Source organism: Mesoplodon mirus, assembly GCF_964341445.2.
Source record: "Mesoplodon mirus genome assembly, chromosome: 3".
NCBI classification, from domain to species: domain Eukaryota; kingdom Metazoa; phylum Chordata; class Mammalia; order Artiodactyla; family Ziphiidae; genus Mesoplodon; species Mesoplodon mirus.
This window is the reverse complement of record NC_138978.1, coordinates 114,952,479-114,964,880: the sequence shown is the minus strand read 5'-3', so window position 1 is coordinate 114,964,880 and position 12,402 is coordinate 114,952,479.

Sequence of the window (12,402 nt, the reverse complement as noted above, 5' to 3'; positions counted from 1 at the left end):
CTTATGAAATTGTGAGAATTTAATGAAATAATGTGCAAGAAAAAATGTGCCTGGTACATAGTAAAGGCTCAATAAATATCAGCTTTACTTATTTGAAATCAAAAGGTACACATAACTTTTATTTTTTTACATATGGCATATTTCAGTTTCCTTTGTCAATAATATTTAAAAATAGAATGGATTTCAGAATTTGTAAACTATCTTCCAAATATAATTTCCATAATAACTGTATCTTGCATTACTATATGATAATAGAAATATTAATGGGAATATTTGGCCTGCTCCATCATAATTTCTTTAAAGCATACAGTTTTCACGAAGACGAAACTTAAGAAAAATGCTTCAAGTGATTTCAGAGACTTAGTGCCTACCCAGCCTCAAATCAAACAGAATTTGTTAAGTTTTTGTCACAGTTGGTAGTTTAGTACCAAACTTTATGGTAGCAAAAACACTGAAGAGCTTTAAATCATTAAGTAAAAATTATTTGCATGGAGGGTTCTGTCTGTACATTCAGTAATTAAAGTGATTCCACCTTTCTGGTGGTGATGTTAACTTTGATCACTTTATTTAGGTTGTGTCTGCTGGGTTTCTCCACTGTAAATTTACTATTTTTCTCCTTATAATTAATAAATTAAATAAATAAATTAATTAATTAATAAATATCATATGGAGAGATGCCTTGATGAGTTGCAAATATCCTATTCCCATCATGCACCTGTTAGTTTTAACTGGAATCTGTTGATGGTTCTTCCTTGCAACAGTTGGTGTTTACTGAATAGTAATTATTTTCCTCATTCCTTCTATAGTTATTATTTGGAATTCTTCTGTAAAAAAGTGATCCTTTTCCCCCATTTAGTTATACAATCATTTATGTCAGACTCATGGATATTTAAGAAAATTGTCACTTTTAAGTAATAGAAAGGTATAGATAGAGGTTGAGAGTGCAGACTCTGGAATCAAGCAGCCTGGATTTGATTCTGCTGTGTACTAGTTACAGGACATTGGTAAGTTACATAAGTGATTAGTGACTCAGTTTCCCCATTTATAAATGGAGAAAATAGCACCTATATCAGGTTAATGTGAGATAATACATGTAGTCTTTAGCCTAGCTTTAACTATTTTTTCTTAGTGAATATTTTGTACTGTGCTTAGTTTTGCTATTTATGTTTCCCCACCTACAAACTGAATAAAAATTTTTTTGTTATGTGCTTGCCCCCCCCAAGAAATTATTAAAATTCACAAAATAAATTTTAAAGTGCTTTGTAATGTTAAGGAGATGCATAAGTTCTTATTTCTAAAAAGAAAAAAAAAAGATTGAACTAGAAATTGCTAAGATCCCTTATATGATCATGATTCTGTTCTTGGGCTGCTTTTATGTTAGAAATGTAGCTGATCATGAAACGCAATGAAGTTATTTTCAACATTTTAGATATTTCAAGAGAATAGGCAAGGCATATGAAATGAGTACCAGAAAATGCATGTTCTTATGAATCCTAAATTTCGGTAGTGGTAAAGGAGTCTTAACTATATTTTTTATACTGAAATAATTCCTTTAGAAATGCCTAATTATTGATTTAATCAAGCATTTGATCAGGATCACTTATTTTTCTTCGCTAGAAAGAATAATGTTGAAAAAGTGAGATATAAAATATTTTGTTTATGCATCTTTCCATTTGAAGCAAGTGAAATTTAATGTAGGATGCTGTTATTTAAGATTTCTCTTAATATTAATAAATAAAAACAACCACCTTTTACTGAGCTTTTACTATATGCTGAGTCCATTGCAAATATCTCAGTTAATTTGTGCAACTTTCCTTTGAGTTGAGTATTATCTCCATATTACAGATAAACTGAGGTTCAGAGAAGTTGAATAACTTTCCTGAGATAACACAGAAAGCAGCACTGAGAGAAGCATATCTTTTCCAGTGGACATCTTACCCTATATTTCTTTGTTCACATCCTTATTAAGAAAGTAGATTGCCATTTCTTTGAGGATAGAGAATTTTTTCCCCATCCTTTTCACCAAGTACAGTGTCATGTACACAGAGATGCCCAATAAATATTTAACATTGGTGATACTCATTACTGTGCAAACGGCTACAATGGCATGTTAAATAAAGTATAGAGTTTTACATGGACAAGACAAACAAAGAGATCAATATACTTATCTAGGTGGTCTATGCCAACAGTTTTATTGAACGATGTAGAATAAATTCTGGGGAAAATAGCATGGGTTTTCTTTCCAATTCCCAGGTAAATTATAGGGATGTAAGACCTAACCATTCTGGTACTCTTGTAACAATGACATTGTCTTTTCTGACAATACGTTTGCAGTGATTAAAGAGAAGTTTAATTTCATAGACTTGTTAAGAATTTACTTGAAAAGCATCAGCTTTAAAAAAGTAATTTAGCGTTGAACTTTTTCTGCATTCAGACAGAGGGCGCCCTTGGACCACTAAGAAGGTATCAATAATTTACAGGATCTTTTCTTCTTCCACTTACAATGGGGTTAACATCCCAATAAACCCCATTGTAAGTTGAAAATATCATAAGTTGAAAATGGATTGACTATACCTAACCTACCAAACTTCATAACTTAGCCTAGCCTACTTTAAAAGTACTCAGAACACTTACATTAGCCTACAGTGGGGCAAAATTATTGATCACAAAGCCTATTTTATAATAAAGTGTTGAATATCACACACACACACACACACACACACACACACACACAAACTTACAAGATCTTTGTAACATTGGGTGCTGGTTCACCGAGTAATGATTACACGAATGAGGGAAAAATGCATTTTTTGGCCAAAATAGATCACAAAATGCTTTAATGTTGAGTTTAATCTGTTTTGGTTTTAAATCTTATTGAACTGTTACATGAATTGACTGCTTTATAATTTTTTCATTTCTTGAGGAACTAGACAAAACTAATAGCTACCAGGTTCAAATCAACAGGCATTCAGTTTGGGAGATTATTTTAATAAATATAAAGTCTAAAATTTGAAGGGTGGGAATCTGATTATAACTTCTATTCATGTCTGACTGCAATTGACAGTAAATCTATCAACATGAATATGTATGTTTTAGGCCATGTGCTGGGTACTTTCCATGCAACTAAATACAGCATGTGGTCCTTTTTTTTTTTTTTTTTTTTGCCATGTGGCTTTCAGGATCTTAGTTCCCCAACCAGGGATTGAACCTGGGCCCTTGGCAGTGAGTGCAGAGTCCTACCCACGGGATTACCAGGGAATTCCCTGTTTACTTCTTTTTTAAAATGAGAAGATTGAAGCTTAGAGAGGTTAAGAAGATTTCTGCTAAAAAGTGACAGAACTGGGATATGAACCTGGGAGGTGTGAACACCAGAATTCATACCAGAAAATTTATACCAGAAAACTATACTGCAAATGACAGTTTCCTCTGTTCATGGCAGGAAATATGCAATTAATTGTGAAATTAGTTTTTTTCCAGTTATTGTTGAAAGACTACAGCAACATCCAGGCCCACCAAAACTTAATTTAGACATAATATTGGGAAATTAGGCTTTTAATTTCCTGGTGATGTAGTAATTTAAACTCAGATGCTATAGAACTCCTGGTCAAGGAACACTCAAGTTTAGAGGGTACCATGATAGAATGAAAAGAGTAATGAATTGGGAGCCAAGTAATCTGATTTATAGTATGTTTCACTACTAATATTTAGATGAGTTTCAGAGATGATTCAAGCTCACTAGACCTCTGTCTTTCAAATGAAGGAAATGGACTAGAAAACCTCAGTTCATAAATCTTTGAGTTTTATATTTTGCATATGGAAATTGTTTTATATCTTCATATTATACATCTTTTTCAATTTCTGGGAGCAATATATTAATAGAAATCTAACAGTGTAATGCCTGCTTTAGCACTGGTGTGGAGCCAGCCCCCAGAATAGTTCTACATAGGCATCTAGTTCTCAGCACTGGTTACTAGAGGATTTGTGGAGGGTATTTATTCTATCAACAAGCATTGAACACCTACTATGTACTAGCCATGGAAATATAGTCATTTGTCTTTGACATTTCTTAGGACATGCTGTCATTTTCTTTCTTTGCATAGGTTCCTGGGGATAGCTTGTTCTTGCTTTCTTAAATGTTGGTTAAAGCATTTCCTGAAGTGTGGGAAGAAGAAGGATGTATCTCCTTAAACTCCTGGAGGGGGGTGTGGATTTTATCAACTTTTTGAGGAAAGACTGTGTAAATGTAAGGGCAGAGTATCTCTATTAATATTCTTTTGCTTTCTCCTGCAGAGTATTTAGGAACTGTTCCTTTCTGGAAGTAAAGTAATGGCATCCAGACTTAAGGTAGGAAAGAGGTAAAGGGAATGGTGGTCTAATTTTTATGTGACTATTTAATGCTACTATTTTTTTTTTTTTTTTTTTTTTGCTGTACGCGGGCCTCTCACTGTTGTGGCCTCTCTCACTGCGGAGCACAGGCTCCGGACGTGCAGGCTCAGCGGCCACGGCTCACGGGCCCAGCTGCTCCGCGGCATGTGGGATTTTCCTGGACCAGGGCACGAACCCATGTCCCCTGCATCGGCAGGCGGACTCTCAACCATTGCGCCACCAGGGAAGCCCTAATGCTGCTATTTTTAATTGAGTTAAAACACCTAAATTGAATGACATTTAACTTCCCCAAAGTCATTTTTCTGTGTGGTTCTTAGAGAAAATTGTCTGGGTTACCTATAAAAACATCTAGTTCTCAACTCTGGTTACTAGAGGATTTGTAGAGTGTATTCATTCTTTCAAAATGCATTTATTTAATACCTACTGTGTGCTAGCTGTGGATATAAGCATTGCAGAAATTCCCTGGCGGTCCAGTGGTTAGGACTTGGCACTTTCACTGCCGTGGACTGGGTCCCTGGTCGGGGAACTAAGATCCTGCAAGCCATGCGGCTTGGCCAAAAAAAAAAAAAGAAAAGAAAGAAGCATTAAACAAAACAGACAAAAATTCCTAATCTCATGGAGTTTACAATCTAGTGAGGACAGTCAGACAAAGAAAATAGGTAAAATTTATGGTAATTAGATGGTAATAAATTCTATAGAGAAAACCAAAACAGGTTTAAAGAAGGGAGATGGAGGAGTATTTATAGATTATAGATAAATTATAGATAAATCTATAAATTATAAAATTATAGATAAATCTATAATTTATCTATTTTAATACTGTGTCTCTTTTTTATAAAGTTCACAGTTATAGATAGGGTGGTCAGGGAATCACTCACTGAGAAGTGGACATTGAGCAAAAACCTCAAGGAGGTGAGAGGAGTAAGCCATGTGTTATCTAAATAAAGAAACTTCCAGGTATCAATCAACCATACTCCAATAAAAAAATTTTTTTTAAGATATTTTCACTGGGTATAGAATTCTAAAAAAAAAGAAAAGAAAGAAAGAAAGAAAAGAAACTTCCAGGTAAAAGGAAGAACAATTGCAAAACCCCTGAGGTGAGAGTCACCTGTTCATAAAAGAGCAAAGTGGCCTGTGTAGCTGGAATTGAGGCCGGGAGGGGGAAAGATAGATAATGGGAAACAGTTTGTGTAGGACCCTATTGTGAGAGTGTTGACTTTCATTTTGAATGAGATGAGAAGTCACTGGAGAGCTTTAAGGAGTGGATCAATCCAGCTGCTGGGTTGAGAGTAAACTGCAGAGAGCAAAGGCAACAAGCAGGGAGACTAGTTAGCAGCATTTACAATAATTCAGGTGAGAGGTAGGAGGTCTTAACCAGGGAGATGGAGATGGTGAGGAAGTGGATAGATTCTGGAGACTGTGACAGAATTAGCTGGTGGTTTGGATGAAGGATATGTGAGACAGAGAGGAGTCCCCACAACATACCAGGTTTTTTTTTTAGCCTGAACAACTAGCAGGATGAAGCTGCCATGAACTGAGATGGAGAAGACTGCAGGAAAAGAGGTTTTGTGAGGGAAGACTGCCCTTCCCCCTTCAATTTCACTGTTACTACATCATTCACATGCTACACACCAGGAACTCTGCAACAACAGATTTTTAGCTTCTTCCTTTTCCAATCCACCCTGTATGCCATAGGAATTAAGATTAGTTTGTTTAGATTGGGGAAAAGCAAATGCTGGATCAATAGCTAATGCATTTATTTTGTTTCTATAACAAGGATTTGCCTTTGTATTTGTTTTTGAAGTTTTTAATTGTTCAATGAACGCTAAATAGAACTACAAGCAATATAATTATTGCCTCTGGTTTATTAGAGATGGTTTATAATCACGTTAATTATGTTTTAACTAAAAAAGGATTGCATCTCTTCTTTATAATTGATGTTTATACCTTCTGTAAGATAAATATAAAGCCTGTTCACATTTTAATATTCTTGAGGACTTGCTGTAAGATTGCAGGGAATTTAAAAGTTGGCAATGGAGTGGATTTGTATTATTAGTCTGATCTTAATGTTGTAACATACTGATCATGTAAAATATGATCAGTTTTTGTTATGTTATATGATATGTTTTTGTTATTTCACATGCAGAACTGTAACAACACAAACTAGAGAAGATAACATAACGTACAAGAAAGCAAGTAAATTACTATCTAATTAAAACATTTAATTCTAATATTAGCAGAGTTCTCTAGAAAATGTTATCTTTCTCAATGCTTTTTTGTCTCCTTTTCCCCAAAACTTCCCTCAACTCTGGAGGATGACAGTTGAGGAATATTTCTGACCTTAAGAGCTTAGCTTAGTTTAAAAACAAATAAAATGTTATCTTTTTTTCAACTAGAACTTGAAATCTGAATTAACACTTCTTGATACTATTACGATCCCCTTGACACCGCTGGACAATATTCTGTTTAGGGACCTTGGCTACAACTACTACATAAACATAGTGATATATAATTTATCTATTTTAATACTAAGTGTCTCTTTTTTCTATTAAAGGCGCACAGTTGAAGAACCATTTTCACAGATTAATACATCTTGTCTCTGCTTTAAATTTTAAACTCATTTTTTCACCTTATATAGATGGAAGGAGTAGATGAATTATTGTGTAGATAGATTATAATATTGGCTTGTTATATATAGTTTTCTTTGCCATATTTCCTTGACTTTCAGGTAAGCAATGAATGAGTTTATTTGTTCATTGCACACCTGATTTTGATAAGAGTTTTGTATTTTTAGCTCTTAGGTTGGGATTAGCCATCACATATATATACACAGAAATATGATCTAAACTAAACCTTTAACAACTCTTAAATTTGAAAAAAACATAATTGTGTGAGATTTTATTTACTCAGACCAGTTTTTGTATACATTGTATTAAACCACCAAATGTATTTGAATGCTTGATTATGGAGAAATAGGCTTCCAGTATAGTCTGGAAGTGTTATAATGATTATAACTCTTACTGAGATCATGAACCTAAAATTAGAGAATCTTAAGAATCCTAGGAGTTGGAAGGGAATGTAGAAATCATCTGGCCTGATGTAAAGTCTCTCTTCAATATCTCTGGTACAAAATCATCTGTGATCTGCTTGAATATGTCCAAATAGAAGTGAACTCACTAATTCACAAGAAGGCTATTCCATTTTTGAAGAGTTCAAATTGTTAGAAATCTGTCTACCTCTATTTTTTGCCCTTTGGACTTACCCTCTAAAAATTATATGGCATAAATTTAAAGTATCTTTCATATGAGTGCCATCTCTTTTGTTCTTCCTATCAAGCTTTTTTCTAGCTTTAAACATCCCAGGTTTCTTCAAAATTCTTTATGTGACATGGTTCCTAAGACCTTCCTACCTGGTTGACTTGCTCTGAACTTACTGAAGCTTATCAGGGTTTCATGTAAAGCAATAGTTGTTAAATTTCAGTGTGCTAGAATAGACTCATATGGGGTGCTTGTTAAAAATGTAGATTCCAGGCCTTCCCTGGTGATGCAGTGGTTAAGAATCCGCCTGCTAATGCAGGGGACACAGGTTCGAGCCCTGGTCCGGGAAGATCCCACATGCCGCGGAGCAACTAAGCCTGTGCACCACAACTACTGAGCCTGTGCTCTAGAGCCTGTGAGCTGCAACTACTGAGCCCGTGTGCCACAACTACTGAAGCCCATGCACCTAGAGCTGGTGCTCCGCAACAAGAGAGGACACCACAATGAGAAGCCCACGCACCCCAAGGAAGAGTAGCCCCCACTTGCTGCAACTAGAGAAAGCCTGCGCACAGCAATGAAGACCCAATGCAGCCAAAGTAAATAAATTTATTTATTTAAAAAAATGTAGATTCCTGGATCCTATTACCCAGAGATTCTGACTTAATAGATCTGAGATGGGGCTGTAGAAGCTCTGCTTTTAATTAGTACTGCCTGGTAATTCTGATGGGTGAGGTCTCTGGGCCTCCTTTTGAGAAATATTGTTTCAAAATGTAGTACTAAGAGATCTCTGAATTCCTTACCATAAGGCCTCAGCTGGTGAGAAAGATGAATGTGTAAAATGACCCTTAGAAGGCAGAACAGGGTGAAATGAACGTTGGGGACCACAGGCTGGACAAAGCTTGCTGATCTTTAGCTAAATTGATGGCGCCAGTCTTGGGGGCAGTCTTCCCTGAAGTGGGTGCTGGTTCTCTGGGCAGATATATGGGAGGGGAGGGTGGGAGGAAAAAAATATATACTGCCAACAAGTAGCTAAAAAGTAACTATCTGCTTGTAACATAAGAAGAACTCTTGTAAATAACTTTTGGGTTGAAAAAAGCAAAATTGAAATTGAAGACAATACTGAGAACATTACATAGCAAATCCTATAGCATACAGAAAGTAGTATTAAAAAAAAATACATAGCTTTAGAAATGCACTTAGAAGGCTTCCCTGGTGGCACAGTGGTTAAGAATCTGCCTGCCAAGGCAGGGGACACAGGTTCGATCCCTAGTCCAGGAAGATCCCACATGCTGCAGAGCAACTAAGCCCAGGTGCCACAACTACACAGCCTGCGCTCTGGAGCCCGTGAGCCACAACTGCTGAGCCCGCGTGCCACAACTACTGAAGCCTGTGCGCCTAGAGCTGGTATTCTGCAACAAGAGAAGCCACCACAATGAGAAGCCCGCGCACCCTAACAAAGAGTAGGCCCTGCTCGCTGCAACTAGAGAAAAGCCTGCATGCAGCAGCGAAGACCCAATGCAGCCAAAAATAAATAAATTAGAAAAAACACCAAAAAAACTCTATACTGTCCAGATTACACCCAGAGTATCGACTTTTTATAATTAGCAAATATTCATGTAATTTTTTAACTAAAAAAAAGGAAAATATATGATAAGGCCTGAAATCTGTGAAATAAGATGTGAAGTCTGTTAAAGTAGATACTTATTACCCAACTTTCAAGATTTTGTTGCTGTCATCTTGTCTCTCATTCTATTTGTTCCAGAACGCATATGTTTTTATTGCCATTTTAGTGGGGTTTACACAAGGTAAACACTTGAATCCACTGTCTATAGTCTTTTTCTTCAGATTAAAAAATGAGCAATAAGATAAAAAAAGATTTTATTTTAAAAGGGAGGTGGTAGTATTTTGTGCTACTTGTTGAACATTTTGAGATCTATTCTACCACGGACAGCTAGCATACATTCTTAGAAATTGATCTTCAGTATCACTTTCATTAGATAAAATTCTGAGTTGACTGGACCATATCTGACCTAATTTTTGCTAACTCTTATTTTCTCATATATGCTTGAAAATATGCGTAACTAAAGAAAATACCTAATGTAAAAATTAACTATTGTCTTTTGTGTCTATAGGATGAATATGAGCAGTGGAAAAGCAGTTTACCATTACTTTTTAAAGGCCTGGACCACAGAGTATTTATGTAGCTTTAGTATAAATCTACCTGATGAATAATTCAATTCTAGGAATGAATTAAGACATACATGAGCTCAAATGATTCAGTTTTATGGCTGTTGTTGTTAAATTGTTGTGGGGCAAATATTTGTTAAGTAAGATGAGTTATTTCAATCAATATGAAAATCACCCTAAAGCATATCTTAATTTCACAATATTTTTCTGGATTCATTCCCTTGTGGATTATTCCATTGAAATGATTTTTCTTATATTCACCATAGCTTTATTTATGATCATAAAAATTTCAGCAGTGGAAAAATGATTGATTACATAATGATGGCTGTCCTCCTTGGAATACTGAGCAGTCATAAAAGTTATGATGAAGAACACACTTACATGGTAAATTCTCACAAGAGAACAATGTGTGAGCAAGTAGCAGGCAAAGTTATTTCATGCGGGAGGCAGTGTGATGTCATGAAAAGACACTGACTTTGAGCCCAAAGCAACCAAGGTTTCAACCTCAGCGTAACCCCCTCACAAGTTGTGTGCTTGGCTCCCTGGACCTGTGTCCCCGTCTATCCAATGGGATATTGTTAGCTACTCTGCAAGTTTATTGTGAAGATGAGAATTAAACCCCTACCTAGCACTGCCCTTGGCACACAGTGATAACATTATTTGAGCACCTACTACTATTGCAACCATAAAACAGACTTAAACCTAAGGGAGATAGTAGAAACATACAAATATGGTAACCCCAGTGCTAGGGATATGGTTGGTATGTTGCTTTTCTAGAACTGGAACCCAGGCAGTTGACAGTTCTGTGTAAGAGGATATTAGATGTTCTAAATGTCACTGTATTTTGTAAGTGAAGGCACCCATGCCACACACACCTGCACCCTGTGTTCCTCTCTCTGAGGCTTTGGCCTCAGGGACTCAGGCTGCCTTTTTCTTCCCCAATGCAACACCATTGGGCTCAATCTCTTCCAAGCCTAGCTCTGGATTGGAAGACTGTATTTATCATTCCTCCCAGACTTTTTCACTTAAAAATTTTTATTACAAACCACTTTGGGGAGTCACAAAGAGCAAACACTGGGAAATTACAAAGCACATGAAGTTCTTGTAATAGTGGCATTGGGCTATGGCACCTGCTTCTCTTTGGGATGGTAACTCAAGGGTGGAGCTTACTATAGTAAGCTGAATAATGCCCTCCGCCTGAAAGATTTTCTTATTAGCATTAGGATACTTGGAACTTGTGAACATGTCATGTTAGATGGCAAAGGGGCATTAAGGTTGCAGATGGAATTAAGGTTGCTAATCAGTAGACCTTAGTTAGCAAGAGTATTGCCGACAATAGTAGTTGGTGACTACTATAGTAGTATAGTATATTGGTGACTATAGGAGTTGCAAGGTTAAACTATTTTCAAAAAATTTTTAGACATAATGTACCCTTTTCCCCCTCTGTTGATATTACACTGATGGTGCAAAAGCAATTGTGGATAAAACTGTTAGTCCCTTAACACAAATTAAGCAAGGCACCAAACTATACTATTTGTAGTCATTATATTCTTCACTGCCAGGCAATTGCAGAAATAAAGAGGGGAGAGGGGAGGAGAGGAGAGAAGGAGCAAGGAAGAGAGGGTGGGAAAGAAAGGAAGGAGGGAAGGAAGGAAGGAAAGAAGAATAAGGAAGGAAGGAAAGAAAGAAGAAAAAAGAAAGAGGAAAGAAGGAAGAGAGAAAGCAAGGAAAGAAAGAAATGCCAGTTTCACTTAAGACTGCTGATGAAGCAGGAAATTTTATTTTATAAAACTTCGACCACTGAGTACATGTGTTTTTGATATGCTGGGTGATGAAATAGGTGAACATAAGCACTCCTGCTGTATACCATGGTATGAAGGTTGTTTTGTGGAAAAACATTTCTGCAATTGTTTGAATTGTGAGTTGAACTACCCAGTTTTTTTGTCATGGAACACCATTCTACTTGAAAGAATGTCTGACAGTCTATGGATATTGAGACATGGGTATATGGCAGGTATTTTCTCAAAAATGAGCAAAGTGAGCCCATCACTTCAAGGAAAACAACTGACCAAATTTGTTGCCAATGATAAAATCTGGGCTTTCAAACAAATACAGGAATCTGGAGAAAGTTGTATCTGCCATTGTAAACTTGACAGCTTCCCACACTTAAAGATTTTCTAATGAGATTATATTCATAAATGTAATATATTGATATTATACAATGAAGTGTGTTAACACTTGGAAGATCTGCATAATTCAGTGGCTCAGTATTTTTCAAATGACCAGTACAAAATAAGTGCAAGATAGAGTAATGGGTTTTAATGTAACAGAGTGTGAAAAATTCATTGATATGCTTTCAGATTCCATATTGCAACTAGCCTTTTAGAGACTACTACTTGTTGAGTTTTGGTGTAGTATCAAAGAAAAATATCCACAATTATTTGAAGAAACCCTTGAAATATTCCTCGTTTTTATAACTATACATCTGTGTGAGGCTGGATTTTCTTCAACTATTTTAACCTTTTAAAATAACATATCCCAACAAATTGAATGGAAAAGAGATATGAGAGAG